The 20,829-nt window shown below is 39.3% G+C and overlaps 1 long non-coding RNA gene across 3 annotated transcripts in view; it reads right to left on the bottom strand.

Moving 5' to 3' along the window:
• Positions 1–20,829, bottom strand: part of LOC122156370 — a 389,162-nt gene that overhangs the window by 284,020 nt on the left and 84,313 nt on the right. For all 3 annotated transcript variants that reach the window (XR_006167459.1, XR_006167458.1, XR_006167460.1), the window contains exon 3: positions 12,924–13,045. This is a non-coding gene — a long non-coding RNA (uncharacterized LOC122156370). The remainder of the gene's footprint in view (positions 1–12,923; positions 13,046–20,829) is intronic.

Here is a 20,829-nt window from a genome sequence, read left to right as displayed (position 1 = left end):
CAGCCTCACTGAAGTCTGTGCCACGTTACTTTGATTAAGGAGAAAACAGAAAGAGACGGTGCTGCTTAACTCTCGCTGTTATTATTCCCCATTTCAAAGAACATTCCAGCCTCTTTACGTGTAACGAATAAAACCTGCAGCTTAAATTTGCATGGGCAAAAATTTGCATGAACAAAATAAACAGTTGGATAGCATTTGCATGTGCTGTTTCAGGAAAGGAAGGGAACGGCTAGTTTATGGCTCCTTGCCAGAGATTACACAGATCTGCAGTCCCCACAACACACAGCTTGCCTAAGCATTGCATAGGAGTTAGCTCATGAACTTAAAAGGCAGCCACTGAGAAGCTGCCCCACACACTAGCTATTGGTCTTAGCTATGCCTTTAAAAACTTTGCCGAAACAAGCTCTACTCCAGCTTGCTGGAGGAGGAGAGTGTGTTTATCAGTGTGAACTTTAGCATGAATACAGAGACTCCTCAAAGCCCTGATATAACAGAGGCAATCATTTCAGAAGATGACCAGGAGCTCAGTTCCAACATTTCTACGCACAACCAAGTGCACGGGGGTCTCACCACTCCCACATCCCTGGTGCTGTAGACTTAGACCCAGACCTTCCAAGATACCAGAACAATCGGGTGTTCTTCTAAGGTACAGCACTGTGGCACACGCTGCAGGCTCAAATCCAATTCTGTGTCCAGAGTATGACTGTAACGCACAGCATTCGACAAGTGTGCCAGTTTGGAGTAACATCGACAACAAAAAAGCTCCTTAAAATTTCAACTGTTGGCCTTTATCATTCAAAGTATTTGAAAATAAAAATCAAACTGTTTTAATGGGGTGGGAAGGAAAACAACATTTTTTTTGTTTGTTTCAATAACTTCAGCTCATTTCACTGGAGTACATAGATATCTTTACTATAATTTTGTTTCTTTAGAAATAGAAAAGAATGCCTTTGTGCTGAATATATTGATTCCTTTATATGTTTAAATATATATATATATACACACACATACATATATATACTTGTTGAGGAAAAGTTCATAGAAATTTTATTCCAAAATTCCCTATACAGCTTTCTATCACCTTAAAGTTAAAATTTATGAAGCAGAAATCATATTTCTGGTACAGTCATGATACAAAATCCAAGATGCAGAACATCTCTGATATTCAGCCATACTTCAGATAATTCAGACTCAATAAATGCTGGACTTCAAGCCAAACTTTAAAATCTTGTTTCATGTCCAACTCATTTATGAAGCTTCACTCTATTTCAGAGCCTTACCACTTTCTCAACTCAGGTATAAAAAAAAAAAAAAAAAAAAAAAAAAAAAAGCTTTGCTGTCATGCATATTTTTAGACAAATTATAGCAGAGTGTCTTGCAATTTCCATTACTTTGTGGTGTCTGCACTGCTGATAGACACCAGCCCACATTGGCATCGCTGCTGAGGTGTCCTAATACTTGTCTGAAAAATACTATTAACTGCACATCACAGGCATTTGAAGTGCATAAGAAAACTATAAACTTAATTACACTGGAGGACTAGTGTGATCTCACATGAAATTTGAGCTAGTGTTATTAAAAACAGAGAGATTGCATTTACTTAATGCTTCTTACAGTAAACCAGTCGATTTTAAACTTTCAAGGTTGTATAATCAGACAAAACAATATTGGGGGGAGGGGAGAATAAGCTGCCTGGGAAATTTACTAGTACAAGCATTTCCATGTCAAGCAGAAAAAATTTGTTTATTCTGCTAAAAAGAATATTCCTTGAATTACTGTTGGATATGAAATAGGATAGCTATTCAGACTGCACAGGATAAAGATTTAGACTAAAATAATTGGTAGAAAAGATTGGTTGCTACACAGCATTTTTCTTCATCCCACCCCCTAAGAAACACCAAACCTCTTTGGATTTCAGCAAGCTTTTAAATTCTCAGACCTGTCCCTACAGCTGTCTAGCCATTACACCTACTCATCACAGTGGGAACACTGCCTCCTCTTCCATGGGATACTCACTCACAGAGAAGAGGAGAACTTTTTTCCCCTCACTCTTCTTCTGGTATCCAAGATTTAACTGTTCATGTCTATAGAGTGGGAAATCCTTCCACTTTCAAAACTGCAACCAGGGAAAAAGAAAGCAAAAATAGGCCACATGAATCCATGGCACTTGATGACACACAGATTTTAGATACCGAGTTCAAGAGATGCTCTTTGGAATGAGTCTCACCCAGAAAGAGTCATTTCCCTATAGATACCTCTGCCCTTTGCCTGACCTCAGCTAACAAGGGAGTGGCATTGTCTAGTGATGGCTACGAGAAGGATACATAAAAATAACACAATCTCTCCCTTGCCATCAGAGTGGCAGAAACTTTACTACACAATACCATTAAATTAATTTTTTTTCTGGTAGAAAAGCAAAATCAATCCCCTTTAGTTCTCTTTCCTTGCTCACCAATGCTACTTCAGCCTTGGGGACACTGGTAAGGAAATCAGCATCAAAAACAAACTGATCACCAGGTAAATACTTGCCAAGCATGACTATCTCATAAAATTACTTTTTTTTTTTTTTTTAATTTTTTTTTAATTTTTTTTAAGGCAACAGCTTAAATCTGCTCATGACATGGACCTGCCTTGGGATCGCATCAGGTGGACTCTGAAGCCAGAGTGCTGAATCCTAATTCTGAACACTGATTCACTTATTTAAAAACAGATCTGTGAGGAAAAAAGAAAAACAAAAAGGCTTTATCTTTAAATGTTTTATCATCAAAGATATTTCACAGAGTTGTGGCTCCTAAATAAGACTCAAATCTTATAATCTGTGCTGTTGGAAATTTTATGCAGAAATATTTGCTGTTCATGCTACCTTATTTCAGACCTCCACGACAGATTTTGACTTAGAAAAAAAACCAAAAATGCTACCCTCACAGGTTTTTTCAAAATCATCCATCCCTAAAGCAGCATAATAGTATGCAAAAGACAACTTTTCAGACTGAACTGACTTGCATATGATTTTAACTACAGCTCTTCCCGTCAGCAAGCAATGTGCACCCACTCCAGTTAGATAAAAACACTACAGCTTTTAACACAAGAAGTAAAATTTGTCCAGTGATGAGTGCATCGCTGTAGTAGTATCACACCCAGGGCTGAATTTCTCAAAGTTCTGCCCTAGCCTGCATTAAATTCATTTAGAAATTCAAGATGAACCTTACATATGGGTAAAAAAGGGTAAAGAATCCCATTCTCGTCTTCCTGAAAGCCTGCATGAAAAAAAAAAAATGATGCCTTCATATAATCCTGCAAAATACATGTCTGGGAATCAGCACAGTCTTGGCTCATTAAAAGAAAGAAAAACAAAACAGAAGGACCAAAAACCTCAAACCTTTCCTTAATTGGTAACTAAAGTGGACAATAAAAGATTAAGAACGGAAACAGCACAATAACCCAAAGGCAGAGTTGCTGCTTCTGGAAAGGCATTCTTCAAAAAGTAGCTTCAGAAGCACACCTACAAAATTCATGCACCACTTTATTTAACATTCATTTTCATGTTTGCCCAGGTTCATGTCAAGGGTACAGAAACCCAAGGTGTTTCCACTGCAAACTTTCATGTCCGTCGCAATTTTCCTTTTCAAATTCAATACAGTAAAATGAAATGAAGCAAAATGAAACAATCTTTATATACCAGTTCAGTTAGCATTCCCTAGCCCTCATTGTGCTGCATCTCTCATCAGCTCCCATTTACTCAGACAACACAGAAAAGATTTGCAGATCCTATTACATTTTCCCACCCTATTTCCCATTCTGAGTGCAATTTTTTTTTCCTTCAAATAACACTGATTGTGTCAACTAGAGAGAAAAAAAAAAGAGAGAAGGAAAGAAACAAGCACTCTTTGTGTTCTCCTTATGGTAATAAAATATGAAAAGAAAAATGCACAAGAAAACAGCTGAATTCCCAGTGCTTAGAGAACTAACCTGGCCCAGTTCTGCACAGAGCAGCATCGCCAACACAACTGTTGAAGTGTCAGGAAGAGAGAGTTGTGCCCACTTTTCTTAGTAACGTGAAACATAGTGTATTTTCTACCGAATGAAAGCCAAAATCTTGGGAACTGCTATTTTGGCAAGGGAGTGTCATTTACCTTCTCTCTCATTTTGCAGGTACACAATCACATTGCAGGCTGCTACTACCTCTTCCCCCCCAACCCCACATCTTAGGGAAACAAACAGAATGTTTTAAAAGGATTGAAGTAGAAGAATTAAAAGGAGCCCCAGTGAACTCGTAAGAGAACGCAGAAACACTAGGTTTATTTGTAGCCCACCTATAGGTGTCTGATTTTATAAGCAACTCAATTCAAGCACTTTTTCTTCAAGCATATGCAAATGCACCATAACTTAAGAATCTGTTCTTTCTCAGCTTTCTCCTGCCTCATTTATTAAGCATTTTTCAATGTTTGCAGCAAAGCAATTGATCTTACAGAAAACAGCCTCCCACTAAGGAACCTATATTCTTTCTCAGCCACGTCCATTAGGTGTAGTAAGAGAAGACTGGTTCCCACAGAAAACAGAATGCGATCATATAATTAATGAGCGCAAAAGCAGAGGGAAGTCAAATGAAGGCTGCTCAGTCGGCTTCAAATCTAGCATTCACGCATTTGACTTCAGATAAGTGAAATACTCTTTCACCTTGCTTAGCTAGTGTATTTAATTCCCTGGATTTTTAAGTACATAACTGAAAAAGAGAATGTACTATACTCTGACAGATCAGTGCTCTGTGACCATCAACAGGTTGACAGCCTTAAGACTCCCCTGACAGACCTCCTTCTGTCAAGTTCATTAAGAAACTGATAATGGTAGTAGAAACCTCCTTATTTTCACAAAACAGCTATTATCAGGGTTGCAAGATGCACAACTGACAAGAAAGGGGGGAAAAAAAAAACGACACAAAGGTCATTGATTCTTTTCAAAGCTTCATTTTGAACAAACCATGAAGGTCTAAGAAGTCTTAAAAGGTGCTATTATACTGTTTTAGAAAGGGCAAAATGACTGGTATCAGACCTCTGAACAGTGAGCTCACACTGGAAGTCCTCACTGAAAGTTACGTTTAAAGCTTATAACATTAACTACAAATGGTTAAAACTCAGTCAAACTTCTAAGCAAATGAGAGAGGCTGCTATAACAAAAGGAGAGAACGTGCATGAGATGGAGCAAAAAGGAAAGCATCACGTAGGCTTTAAGCAGTTTGGAGCATCAGAAACTTATCATTTTGACTTGTACAAATACAACAGAAACAGGAGTTGAAGGAAAAAAATCACATCTCATCCAGAAAAATGCAGACTGATTAAGCTGAACACTTCCTTAATGTAATGTTATGTTTCGGAAGCTATGTCCATTCAGTTTAGAGGACAGAAATGCATTCATCAGCTCCCCAAATTTTCTATACACTCCCACTACTCAAGATACTGAGATGCTGACAACAGCAGTTGTGAAAGAGAGGAAAGTTTGCTGAAAGGCCAGGGAGAGAAACTGAGCCAAAGCAGAGGGGTTACAGAGGTCTCTGCAATTAGTAATTTTGTCATCAGTAACAAAACACATCATCCTCATCATCACCACCAATGAAACTGAGAGCAAGACAGACTTGATTATTAATTGGAAGCAAACATAACCTAACTAGATTCCTACCTGACAGATCTGAGGTGGTCTTTCTTGTGCAACTCCCTGCCTTTATTTGGGCAGAAAATGTCCCACTTCACTACAGCTCCTACTGCAGCAGCCTTCTCTTTCACTGTGAGCACAAAGGTCAATTCACCACATTGGAAGTAGAAAAAAACCCATCCACTATTCATTTGGTTGTGTTCATAAAAAGTATTACCTTCACCATATTCCCCAACATGCACCTCTCCTACAAATGTATACATTATAAACATCTAGGTCTGGAATTTACAGTCAACAAACAGCAATACAAACAACCACCAGAGAATGTATAAACATTTGTAGGAGCAAAAATACTCAGCCTGGCTGCACCACACATGGTGGTTTTTTTGTGGTTTGTTGCTTTTTTTTTTTTATCTCCGTTGCATAAGCTCAATAGGAGAAGACATTCAAAACAACTTTTCAAACAGTGCCAGTGTGTTAGTTTACGTCAGTGGGGTTTCTTCCACGTACTTGTGTCACCATAAGACAATCGTGTTCACAGTGAGTTTTCTTGCTCCTACGTTCCAGTCAAGGCAGCTGGGCACAAGGAAGTGCCAGCCTGATGGAGTTACTGACTTAGAACCTTTATAGTTTGAGAGAGAAGCACTGTACATTTGTAACCTGAATGCAGGTCAGTAACTTTAAAAGGTCAGAGTGAATGTTTTAGATCTTTTTGTCATTAATCCCCTCAGCTCCCAGTCCTGTGAATGCCAATGAACAGACGTCTTCTAGTGAGCCACAGAGCAGCTAGTGCGCACCTCTGAAGGTCAGGCCCTCAAGAAGATGCAAAAGGAGTTTTGCAGCAACACATACAGACAGGTGAATCCTCAATTCACTTGAGACCTGTTTTTTAAATCACAGGCACAGTTTCTTTACTTGGATTTTGTCATTTGTTGCTAACCTATTATCCTAATGCCAAGGCAACTGAGCTTCCTCCATCCACTTGCTTCACTTTTTAGGGAGACACACAAAATATTTTTGCGTTATCTTGCACAAATTTACTCAAGATCACAAGATTTGCTGATGCTCCATAATAACACAGATAACTCTCCATAATACATCACACTTCTATAACTCCTTTAATCCAGAGATATCAAAGCACTTTGCAAATAATACATTTGCCTTCTAGCACTCCTCCCACATCCCATGTTAGGTCCGTATCATTATCCATGTTTCACTATCAAGGAGAAGAGAAGCAGAGTAAGATAATGCAACTTAGCAGGGTTACAAAAAAAATATAAAAAATTGGAGCAGAATGTGTTTTTTTCTGACTAGCTCTGCAATCCATCAGAAGCCCAGGCATCTGAAATAGAGGAATGCAACACAGCTTATGATTATGCTTCAGGTAGACTTACAGTTGTACCACACAAATACTACAATGTGTGGTTTATGCTAATGGCTTTGCAAGTATCCTGTAACTATACAACAACTTCTGAATTGGTAGAAGATAGGGGAGATAGGGAAATAACTAATACTAGCACAAAATCTGTGAGATTTTATTTCCAAAGGGTAAAACTCCCATTTGAAAATATCTGGCTGATAACAAAGAATATGCCTGAAGCAGCACAATACTTTTCAAACAAATGCTCTTCTTCCTGGTGCAATTTTGGAGCCCAGCCTCCAAAAGGCAAAAATAATAATTAAAAAAATACAAACAAAAAAAAAAATCTGTGTGCAACTGTGCATTTCTTTGGGTACAGCAATCAAAGCAAGGATCTGCCTCACAGAAGGCTGTATGATGCCAAGGGATCACATGAAGAAGCCAGAGTTTTTTCCCCAACTACGGTTGACTGTACACACTCTCCCATTGTGTCTCATCAAAGAGTTGATGAGGGAGGAGTGTACTGAAAAAGTAAACAGAAACAGGGCCACTGACAACAAATGAAAGCAGAATAGTGATTCTATGGAAACTGCTTGCAATTTGGGCTACTACACATCAAATCCAGATCTGAGGCTAACAGGCTGAGCTCTTTTAGAGCAGCATCTTGAGTAACAGCAAACTGATTCACTATTAGTGTATGCAAAGCTTTGCACTAGCTTCAGAGGATTCCAACCAGAGAAAAAAGCATCTGCAGATTTGAGACCTTAGCTTCTTGTGCACATCCTTTTGAGCACTTAGATCACATACTCTTCTATTCCAACTACAGAGTACTGGACTTGAGAGTAGACCACTGGTTTAGCTTTCTAAAACCAGAATAAACCTATGAAAACAGATGAGCAATTGTGCCCATACACTTGGAAGTAAACTTGTTTTGAGTGTCTTCTCTCTCATGTAGTAGTCACAATGCCAAGAAGGCAATATTATTAGTTTTTAGGCTTTGGTTTAAGCTATATTGATGCTTCACCTCTTACCTTAAATATACTTCAAATTTTTCCATGACTTCCCTTAGCTAACCATCCACAATGATTTCTTTTTCAAGGAAAACTTCTTTTGCACTTGATGCAATAACCTTCTACCACTGAAGCCCTTACAGAATGCTAATCTTTTCTTTTAATGACTTCAAAATCATCTCTTACGATCCTTTACCCACGACTTTTTATGAGCGAGTAGCTCTCTGCTCTGGGAATGTCATCTCCATTACTAACTGTAAAAAGTGGTGCTTATGTATCCCACACCAATAGTGAAACACAATCAAATAAATAGTGGCTAGATATTAGACACTGAGCACAGCAAAATGGGCACACTGAATCTTCAGTAATTGTCAGAAGAACACAGCTTATTGAGAAGAGATCCAATTTCACCAGAACACAAAATTTTAATTTATAAATTAGCACTAAGGAGAAAGAGAAAAGGCAGCTTAACATACACTCCCAATGATAAGGCACCCTATGTTCCCATGGTTGGTAAAGGTATTATACCGAAATACAATTTGAATGTTCATGCAGTACATGAGTACTCACACATTCAACCCTACATATACATGAAGAAGTGCCATCCATGTTACATTATTGATGTTCTAGTTACCAGTTCCTAAAAGTTGAGTGCTCATTAGATTGAAAAAGTCCTCTAATTTGTGATTTTCTGGTTTTGCATCTCAATTTCTCTAGTGGGGGTACTTGTATCGCACCCATTACAAGACCCCTCTGCAATATATTTGCCCAAATCAGTGCACTCGAACTCCAGCAGAAATTATCCAACAGCGTGAGCCAGCTTGGAATAAAAGTCTGCCTTGCTGTGAAAGAAGACATTACTCCACCAGAACTATCACTCTCATTGCTTTTATCTTCTCTTTATTTATTTTTTAATGGAAGTAAAAACCCCTGTCATCTCACCTACTCTTTTAATAAGGAATGACTGCCGTGACTACCCCCATCTAGAACCACCATTCACTGCCAGCACCTCTGCTCTCCTCATGTGCTTAGAGAACAACTGATTAGCACTTTGCATAATTAACCTGATTAGCACTGTGCATAATCAAACTGATTAGCACTTTGCATAATTAAAAAGAAATAATAATAATAACAATAATAAGCAGTAGGTAATAGCAAAAGCTGCTAGTCCCATTGCCTGTTCGTTAGCTCTAGGAATAGTTTACTGTGGCATACATTATTTCTTAGAACTTTTTTTTTTTTTAAGAGGCACAAGCTCTTGAGGAATACAAGTTAAAAAATTATCATTTATTTTCAGATCGTCAGTGAAAATGCTGGTCGTTCCACATCACAACTTCAGATTCCTTGTAGCTCTCTGTGCTACTGCTGAAGACATGTAATAGGAGGACCACAGAATTGCAGGGGTTGAAAGGGATCTTTAGAGATTATAGAATCCAGCCCCGCTGCTAAAGCAGTATTCCCTATGGCTTGCACACGAAGGCGTCCAGACAGGTCCTGAATATCTCCACGGAAGGAGACTCTAACATCTCTCTGAGCAGCCTATGCAGTGCTCTGCCACTCTGACAATAAAGTTCTTCCTTATGCTTATACGGAACTTCCTGTGTCTGTGTTTGTGCCTGTTGCCCCTTATTCTGTTGTTGCTTGCCACTGAAGAGTCCACTCCTATTGACTTGTCTCCCTCATTGTAGATAACAAGATCCCCTTCCTGTCTTCCCTTCTCCAGTCTGAAGAGTCCAAGGTGTCTCATGCCTTTCTCACATGGGAGATGCTCCAGGCCCTTAATCATCTTTATTACCCTCCACTGGACTGTTTCTAGGAGATCCCTATCCTTTTTGAACTGGAGAGCCCAGAACTGGACGCATAACTCCAGATGTGGTCTCACCAGAGCAGAGGGCAAAGATCACCTCCCTCAAAGTGCTGGCTCCACCTTTTCAACATGTCTCAGGATACCATATATCCCCACAATATATTTTGAATGCAGAAACCTGTATTACCCTTATTATCAAGATGGGCAAGGTAGAGACATGTATCCTAGGAAGTAGGAAGTATCCATAGTCATCAAACAGAGGAAGTCTGGAGAGGAACATGGAGTTAATCATACTGCTGCACCTAATCCTGCATTGTTCTTCCCCTGTACGAACATGTTCTTGTCTGCCTAGGTGTTTTGAGCTCTTCTTGAGGAATCTACTTGTGGGAGACAAAGTACTGTCTTTGACAGCTAGCCTGTCCTGCCTTCAGCAGGAATATCCCTGGTTAGTGTCTCAGAATACAGGTTTTCAGATTCTGAGAGATAGCTGAAGTTACATGCATAAACTGCAAACTGTGTCAAAACGTGTTAAATGTCTGCATTACTAGTGACTCAGCTCTAGGTTGCTTCCAGATAACCTAGAACAGCAGTGTCCCAAGTGAGCAAATCGTTAACATTTTCTGTTTCACCACTCTCTCTCACCACTATGCCCTGTGTCTTGACATACTTTATTAACTTTATCTTTCTCTAGCACCTTCATATTAAAGCTCAGATTCTTCTTGCACTCCCATCCTCACCTTACATCTCCTGTCTAGATTCTTGGATAGTCCCTATCCAAGAATACCATGCATATTGAAGAATAACTTGAACAGAATGAAGGTACCCTTCTTCCGTATGTGAAATATTCATTGCCAATCTTCCACAGTATCCTTACAATGATGTTGTCTACACTTCCACATCAGGCAGAAGACTCACAATGTGGTCTCTCTGCTGGTAGCTCAACAGATACAGTTTGGACAAGGGGTAAACAGACAGTAAAGCTCTGAGTGATCAGTTCATCTGCACTGCAGCTGCTTGGACAGGAACTGCTGCCTCTGGACTAAATGTGGCCCAGATGCACTCCACTGCACGGACCTGTTCTAGAACAATGAAAAAAATCCCTATTGAGATACATTTTTTTTCATAAATATTCTCTCATAAAATAAATCAATAAGAAAGTGGACGGAGAGAATAATAAAAGAGCATCTTGTCATAATTAACTGGAAATGTATTGCTCATGCAGAGGAGTCTCTCCCCTCTCTCATTTCATCACCCCAAACAACAGATCCAATATGAACAGCTAAGGGTGCAGAGCTAGTCCCTCATTTCACAAGTTGTTTAGTTTTTGAAGAAAAGTGTTTCTGTAGAGATTTTTCAAGTCCAAATGTTCCTGGGGAAGGTAGTTCCAGTAATTCTGGGAAGAAAGCCAATCTCTTGGCTTTATATGTAAATATTTAAACAACATTATTTTTATATACTTACATTTTATACACATATACATATATGTCTTAAGGCTTCCAGACTTGCAAAAATGCAACTGAAAAAATATGCGTGAAGTACAGGTATTGGCTCCCCATCCTGAATCATGACAACTGACCATCAGAAACAAACAAACAAACAAAAATAATGACTTCATAATAATTGAGCCATGTCATCTATGTATGCTATTCTCTCCAGACAGAACTGACAGATCAGAACTACAGATCCTAAGGTACAGAGATTAAAGTCTTAATTATTTTCTCCTTAGAAGTGGCAAGAATGTAAGGTTCATCAATTATAAATCTTTCAGAGCATAGATGGATGCTGAGTGCTCCACCCATAGGCGTGGGATCTGATCTCCAGCCTTTGAGGACATGTTCCTAGCACTTTAGTGCTCCAGGATGCAGCTTTGTCACATTCAGAAAAGTCACTCTACTTTAGGCTCGAATCAGGTCCATATTTAAAAAGGAATTACTTGGTAGGAAATTCTAGCAAAAGACTGGAAACATACCCAACATTGAGGTTCAGTGAACAAAGTTAAGGGAAAAAAAAAAAAGAGAGGGGCTTATAAAATTGATGTAGATGTTTTAGAGAGCATAATGTACCCAGCCAAGGCATAAAATGAATAAATCAATCCATGAGAGTAAAATTTACCACATGAATTCCACCTGTATAGACTCAGAAATCAAAAACACACCTTAACACAAAGTACATGCATGTAAATTCATAGCTATACAGTTTAAAGTAACCATAAACACTATTTATGAATACAGTATTTACATATCATTTCAAATACGTACATATACACACAGCACAGCCATGTGAGTTCTATGGAAAAGGCCGCAGAAGTATACAAAGTATACACACATACACACATAAAAATGCATAGAAGAAAGGACCAAGAATAGGGCAAGTCTTAGAAAATGTTTTAATGGTTTTACAAAAAGCCTTCACCCAAAGTTTGAGGGGTTTTTGCAATCTTACATTTTCTATTGCAAAATACACCTGCTTTCTTTTCTTTCTTTTTTCCCCCCTAAACTAAATATTTCTTCCATCTAATGACTCTCTTTATTAGACAGCATCTAATTTGCATACATTTACATACAATTTAACTGCTAGCTTGTGAGAACAAAGAAATGGCTCTGTATTGTACTGAAGGACAATACTCAGAAAAGGAAGGTATAAAAACCAGCTAGCTCGGTGGCTGTGTATTCTCTTTGTTTCAGAAATACCAGGATTTTTAAACACACCACTTAAAGGGTAAGAAAAGATTATTTCATCAAACAATGAAAAAAGATACAGCACAGCTCTCTTTTAACACATTCTCTCTCTGGCCTGGTTAATGGGATTTAAGGGTCCAAGATTTCTTTGCTTTCTTCTGTTTCCTTTATTAGAACTGATGGATTTAATTCTGTCACATATTTTACTTCATATTTTATTCCTATAACAATCTATGCTGAAGTTCAGCTCCAATGCTAATTCAATACTATCTTCCTTTCCTACAGTCAGCCTGGAACAGGACTGAATGATCACTGATGGGCTTGAAGTAGTCTGCCCTCAATGCCCAGTGCTAATGGATTTTAGAGTGAGTCTGCCAGAATTTTACCTTGTGGCAACAAGTGCTGGGATAATGAAAACTTACCACGTAGCTGTCTGGGAATCAAGAGGAAGGGAAGCAGGGCTTAGCTCCACTTGTGAGAACAGGGAGGGACTGTGGTCAGAGTAAATGGAAGATGCAAGGGATGTGTCAAGCCCTCTAGTTCCCTACAAGAAGAGAAGAAAAGGATCTTTAAGATCTCACAAATGCAAAAGACAAAAAGTTTTAGAAACTCTTGGCAGAAGCTCCAATACAAGACCATCAAAAGCACGATACAACAGCAAAAGCTTTTTCTCCAAAGACTTTGCAGTTGGAGAACCAACTGCAGAGAACGGCTGCAGTTCTAATCCACGTGCAAGTGACACAAAAGTGCTGCAAGAAAAAAAAAAAAGTAGGATTGCAAGCTGCGTGCTGCACATTCCCACTTCCCATCAAATGTGCGAAACCTAGAGATGCAGAACCGCCTGCCATTTGTTGCTGCCTGCGTAGCGGAGCTGCTGGCTTCATCACCTCACTGTGATACCACCCAAGGTGTGCTATTTTGCGTTCAGCGATCATCTGCTCGGTTCTGCTCACCCCAGCCACACTGGCTGTGCAGGCCAGGCAGCGGGCCCAGGGTTGGGGTGACCGGCCTTCTCACAGAGGCCTCGCTGCACAGGAACACTGGCAGGAGATCTGCACTGCAAGCTGTACCTAGAGGAAACTTGCGCTAGCGCTTCCCTGATGTACCTCACTGGCACTCAAAATACATTATAGATTACTTGCAGACACAAATTTTAATTTAAAGCTGGTTGAAATGTTAATGAAGTTGTAGCTGTTTTTCAAAGGGGAGAATTCCCTACTGCTTACAAAAATGTTTTCTTCCCTTTTTCCCCCCCTCCTGTCTGTTCAGCTTCTAATGGTGTACAGCAACCAAACCTCATAAAAGAAATTAATCAAGCCTTCACATGTTCCCTTTTCCAAGGATAGAAAGGTTGAGGTGTCATCTTCAGAGTTCATCATGCATACCAAAACACAGGTTTTAGCAAACAGTGAAGAAAGTAAATTTCAAAGCCAAAGTTCATTTAGCTGTCACATACCCTATTTACAGCTTATGCTGCTGACACCACTGGGTTACTATTTCCAGTATCGTACCAATTTCAGTTAATTTAAATTGCTGCAACAATCCTTCCCTTCTCTTGCCTCCTTCCTCTGACACACATGCCTGACCTCATCCTTGAGCCAGAATCAGATAATTTTCTGGTCCAGGAAACTTTCAACAGAATGAAATTTATTTTTTTCTTTTTTCCTTTCTTTCTTTTTTTTTTTTTCCCAGACAATTCAACTTCCAGTCACAAAATTCTGGAGTTACAGCTAAGGAGTCTGCAAAAATGTACACGTGAAGGGACATCAACAGAGAGGCTTCAACATCAGTCAGTTTAAGCTTCCATAAACCTACATCTTGAGATGCCTCGGACTGCTTTGGTAAAAAGAAAGGCTCCCATCACATCGCGGGAAACCAAAGCAATCATGGTTTTACAGGTTTAAAGAAAAGCCATCACCTCACATGCTAACCTAAAATAAACTGACGGGCTATACAGATCATGCAGAACAGACACACTCTGCTTTGATGAAAAATAGCTTGAGATAATGGTGCACTGCTACAATCTGCACCAGGGGCAATTTCCAAGTGGCAGATTGAATTAGCCTCAAGTGACATGCATTACAGTAATGCTTCCCTGAGGCAATAAGGCAAGGTCCCACATTGAAAAGGAAAGAATGGAGCTTTCTTGCCGAAGGCAAATGATAAAGCGCACGATTAAGAGCCACTGTTACCAGGACATTCAGAAGCTCCTGAAAATCCTTCAAGGACTTCAGAAAATACATTTGGATATAAAGAGCAGGACTTTTCTTTTACATCTCTGCAGTTACGATATTAAGTATCCCTTTTGCTATTTTTTTCCCAGAGTACATGCATTAATTCTGGCCAGAGTGGAATCTAAGCTTTCTAACCGCCACCATTTCCAAAGTCACTCCGTCCTACCAGTTGTGCAGGAAGTTGCATGATGCAACTCTGGGTTTCAGATGAATACAGAAGACACTGCAGTCCAAATCTCTTATTTCAGTTTGCTTGCTCTAAGGATAACAGACAATTTGGAGCATTTAATCTCTACACTAGAGAGATCCTATAGCAGTAAATAATCACCCAGCACCATCATCTACAATTTCTTCAGGAGAAGGAGTCACTAATGAACAGCTTCACTAGTCAGTTAACAACCATAGAGGATTCACTGTAACTGGAAGTCACAGTAGCTCAGAAAATTAAAAGAGTCAGTGTGGACACCTGATAGTCATCACTCAACAGCCATAGCTGTCTTCTTACGTTTTGCATTAGACCTCACGGGTGGGATTATCAAAAAGGAGCAATAGCATTATTTTCTTTTCACTAGAATTATGGGGAAATGGTTCTAGTAGAATCTATCAGCAGAATGTTCAGACCCATGCCAAATGTTTTTGAAAATCCTCCCCCTTCCCAGCCTGCGTAGAAAATGGGGAGAAACAGAAGAACAGCACAAAGAATTCCACCAGCTTGTGCCTGGGTAGCAACAAGTTGCAGCTTGTACAATTCTGTCAAGTTAAAGATGCTGAGAATTCCCTTCTAAATACAAACAATATTTCTGAAGCTAGCAAATTCTTTCAAGCATTCACTTTGATTTGATAAATTATATTAAATACAATTCGCCTCGTCAGTATTTTAAAGCATGATAGCTAGAGCATGAATAGGTCATTTTTATACACGTAACTAAAATCTATCCAGTCGTGTATACAGCGCAGATTATGCATGCAGGCCCACACTCCCCTAGATAACAAAATTACTCAGCTTGCAAACCAAGCCAGTCACAAACTGCGTAGTCGCAGATAGTGAAGTCGAGCCCGAGCCAATCAGTCCTGCTAAGCAGCTGCTATCTCGGTTGCTCATTAGTTCACCAGCACACTAACCACGACCAAAGGTTTCAGATTGGCTCGCAGCACGCACACAGCAATACCGGGACTGCTTTCAAAACACTGCAGAAATGCAACCACACGTGAATGCTATCAAAGTGAGGAGGTAGGAGAGAAACTCATTTTTAAATTTTCGTAAAAAGATTTTAAAAAAAAAAAACAACAACAACAACAAAACCCTGAAGAGAAAGCCCTTACTCTTGAATACAGTAACAGAATTGTGCTGTTTAGTGTCAGAATGCTAAGTTCTATTTTCAATGGGAAAAAGTGTATAATCATCTTCCTGATTTGGATAGGTTTTAGGTCAACCTTAGCTACATATAAATGAATGTTCTGCTCAAATTACAGGGTAATTTTAATTAGGACACCTTGTTAGACATCCTGTTGTTTTCTGTAATGGACTTTCTCAATTATGAGAAGGAACACCTCTCCATTCACCTGTGACTCAACTTAAGGTAAAGATTATGCTGAATAAATATACAAAGAAAAATATTTATCCTGCAATAGATATCTTTATTTCTGTTGATCTTTATTTGGCAACTTCCATATTAAAAAGGCAGGCTCCAGAATTCAGCACCCATTACACACCTGTTTAAAAACCACTTGAAGCACCGGAACCAGCCAAATGCATCTCAATTCCGCAGAAACGTTGGCACTGTTGTCCCAAGTAAGGAACACCCATTGCCATTTGCTCTCATTAGGTTAAACAAGTTTCCTGGGACATATTGAATTCCTGATTATGTGCACTGCAAATAGATGGAGAGCAACAGAACAATAAAATTCAGCTCAACACAGCCTTCTGTCCAGTCGTCAAGCACAGCGTATGGGGAGAACGAAGCTCTGGGAAGTGCCCAGGAGCTGTGTGCAGCACACGTTACAGTTCACTCTTCTGGCAAGAACGTGCTTGGTTGACATGACTGAGAGATACAGGCTAGGATTCCTTCTCAAAAACAGTCAGTGAGATTAAGAGCCGACTCTGTTCCCAAGCACTTCTTTGTCTGTAGTTGAAATTACTTTATCTTACATGATTTTATTTGTTAGTCAGAATCATGATATGTTAGTTTCTATATTCAATTCGGTGTTAAATCCATCACTGATTGCTTGATTTCGTAGGAGTTTGCTGATGGAATGACAAGCCCAGAAAACAAAATCTTTGTACATAGATCAGGCAGGGTACTGCAAGCTTCAAAATATTTTTGTCAACTTATTTTAAGTGTCTTCCAGAGGGACCAACCACATGGCTAACAGAAGAATCTTGTCTCTGTCATCCATTTAACCCACTGGCCTCTTTCAAGGATGCAGACATGCTTGCCAATAAGTGACAAGTCGAGTGGTCTTTTTCCAAAAACTCAACAATACATTTCAGGGTGGTGCCATTAGAAAGCCAATAGACAGAATCAAAGCAGAGTAGTAGTGATTAAGAAGTAAGTCTGGAATAGTTCTAATATCCATGCTCAATCCTCTATAATCCCACTTCATTATCAATTTATTAACTTCCTTTGTTGTCCTTTCTGTCATCCAACTGTGCTAGTCACTAATATATCTTAATTTTGAAAGTGCTCTACACCATGAACGCAAAAAGTAAGCATCCTACACACAAGATTGATCAGCTAACTGTATCCAAGTAAAGGATGTACAATCTCTAAACTAAAAACTTAAAATTAAAGATAAGATAGTTCAGCACTGTAAACACTACTTAGTTTGTAACTCACGTGTCTAGGATGTTAGTAGGCTTGGGAAAGAAAAAATATTAAACACTTTTCATCTTTGCCATGCAGATTTCATATGAACATAAATACTGTTTATTTTCTTGTACTATTTGTCCTTAGTGTAGAATTCACAATTATTTAGTGTCTACAACAGTAAATAAGTATTAATACATGAAATAAAGTGTTTTGGGAATAAGATATCAGCTATCAATAGCTACTGACCTAAAATTATATTTATTTTCAAGACAACTGTAGGAGTGGAAGAAGCTTTTCTGTTCTGCCTAGTTGTGAAAGGTACCAAGAAATCCTAAGACAGCTGCTTGCACGTTCAGCCTTTGCATGTGTTGGTTTGGTTATTTTTGTATTTGTTAGTTTTGTTACCAATAAAATATATATTTTTTTTTCATTGAAACAATACTTTGACTTCCTATTGTGCTTTACATACAAATCCATGGGTGCTGTATCTCAAGAACAGCTCCCTTTCCATACTCCTACTAATCTTAACAAGAATGCTGGGCACTCAAAACTCCTGAAATAAATACTTCATATTTATTGTCCATCATTTCATTCACAAGGGTAGCTGCTAATAGCAAAAATGCTTTACAGCAACATAGCCAAATCTTGAGGGCCACAGTCATTACTAAAGCTTAAATTAAGAACCAGCTAGCTTCTCCCGTATTGGTGGCTCCAGCTTTGTTTGTTAGTTGGGTCACCTCCAGACAAGCGCTACCGCTGTGAACGGATGTTTTTATTGGTAGGCATTTTTTAGTGAGTAGCCTGAATGGAGTAGCAAAGTGGGAACATGGGTGGAAACAAAGCAAGCCCTCGAACAAACAAAATGCAACAGATCACCACAGGACATCAGAAGAATCAAGATGAGACACCATCTTACTGTATTTGTAAAAGTGATTTGGGGTCAACTGGAATTCTAGCATTCATCTTCCTTTGTACCTTTACTTGGCAATGTTCAAAGATGTCCAGCAGCACCACTTTCACAGAGACTACCCTGTATTACCTGTACCTAATCACAAAAAATAACTTAAAAGTAAATTTCACTACACCTGAAGTAGTTGTCTTCTATGCTTTAAAAACAAAGAGGAGCATCTGCTCTGTGCTACACTCATCGAAAAAGTGGGGGAAAAAATGCTTTATACATTTCAACTGCCATTTCTCTCCTGCTGAAAGGGAAGCATATATCAGACCCTGAGGGAAGTCACTACTAGATCCCTCAAATGTCTCAGCTCACCAAAATGAAGAGACCTGTAAACTGACGCTTTAACCACGGACCATTCCAGAGAAGGAAGGACTTTGCTTCTATCACAGATATTCACAGGCACATTGCATCACCTCCTCACATTTGACATGAGAGATGCAGGTTAAAAGGAGAGAAGAAAACCAGCTTTAGACTTCTAATTGCATGCAATAGCAGCTTTTAAAGCTGTTCCAAATAAACAAAAGTAGGAGTTCATAATTACACCTGTATTAAGAAATTCACTCTTTGCCACTGTCAGAACCCCACAGTGGAGTGGCACCTTTCAAGACAAAGTGCAGAACTGCAGCCTTGAAACAGAAACTAAACTTGAGAAAGCAAAGAGCAAGAAATGAGCTGTGGGGAAAATGGAGAAGACAAAAACAGATGGAATTAAGAACCTTAATACAGCCCTTATCTCTCCAGCAGGACTGCAGAGAGACAAGAGAAAAGGCGCATAAACTTCATGCACAAAGTGAGGGGAAGTCAGTGGAGGGATATATTAGAAAAATTAATGTTTCAATATGCCATCTTGTAATATCATATTGAAAACCACACTGCTGTGTGTTACTGTACTTGACCAAGTGCACCATCGTGTTTAATTTGAACTTTGATTACGATAAATCACATGATACAGGAAGGCAACCAAGTGATTCACAGTCCCTTTTGAAATCTCACCCTATTAAAATTTGACTGCAGAAGCAACATTTTAACCAATGTCTAGGGACACTACACCAGAGGAAGGGAACAAATATTGAAGAGCATATCCTGGGAATACGTGGTCATTTGTTAGACATGAACAGTAATGTTGCTGTGCCAGCAGTTACTGTTGGACTAAGCAGTAGATAGATTTGGTACATGCATACAATACAGCAAACCATGGGCTACCCATTTTTCTAAAGAGTGCACAGACACTCTGCACACCTGAGCACAATTAAGTCTCACTGATTATGAAGAAGAGTCTGTAGCAGCAGGGCACTGGCTTGAAGGAAAGACATAAAGCTGTTTGTGCTCACTGCCACCAACATTACAGCAGGCACCAGTAATGAGGTGGCTAGACTAGGAGGGGAGTGAGATACAGACCTCTAATGCTTTATCAGCTCCAAGACCAACGCTGGTTTTGGCACCACTTCTATTCACCAACAAACAAAAAACACAACTTAAAAAAAATACCCAAGCAGGTGCTAGCAATCTGAGAGACCACATGCCAGCTACAGCTGCTTCAAACTGAATCAATTACATCTGCCTAAACAGTCCCAGGACATTGAACCCAATGAAGAGTACCACAGGTTAAATGGAGACCCAGTGCTTTGGGATTTTAACGCTCCATTAAGTTAAGGTGGAAGTTCCCTAGCAGAATTCAGTAGAGGCTATTCAGGCAGACTATGAGTCACATGGTCATACGCAGCCTACGATAACATGGAAGCTGGAAGACAGCATACGTGTAACACTCAAATACACAGTAAAAGCCCTTTGGAAATAATGCCTTAACATTTTTCTGAAACAGCCTGACAGCACTGCCTTGTTTCCCAAAACACTGGGTGCAGTACATTTGCTTGAACATGCTCTTGGGATTGGGACTTCACTCCAAACCTTGTTTGTACAAAAAGGGGCCAAGCAGCTGGGAAATTCTGGAGTGTAGTGTGTCCTCATTAGCTCCCATCTGCCATCAGAACTCAGCTCATGGCAAGTTTGGCTAAGTCCTGGTGTTCTCAGGTCCAAATCTGGGTCAGTTTTAATTACACTATACAGAATTCAGCGTGCAGTTTTTAAATCCTTATTATACAGCGCAGAAGAACGGGCAGCTCTCCAACTAATCAATTTTTTAAAAGTACATATATAAAAATTTTAAACCAGGCTAGACAGACAGTGGGTGGAAGAGAAAAAAAAGTATAAGCGAGTACAGGGGTTAGTTAAGAGAACTGTTAGCAAAAGTGGGTCACCAGCAAGTTCTGCTTTAAAACTTCAAAGGAAGGGGAAAAAGAAAAAAACACTCTTCATTTTTTTTAAG

Source organism: Centrocercus urophasianus, unplaced genomic scaffold, assembly GCF_019232065.1.
Source record: "Centrocercus urophasianus isolate 14NV4802_14NV808 unplaced genomic scaffold, USGS_Curo_1.0 seq_12, whole genome shotgun sequence".
NCBI lineage: Eukaryota > Metazoa > Chordata > Aves > Galliformes > Phasianidae > Centrocercus > Centrocercus urophasianus.
Note: the sequence above shows the minus strand (reverse complement) of the source record. Positions and strands in the feature narration are given on the sequence as shown.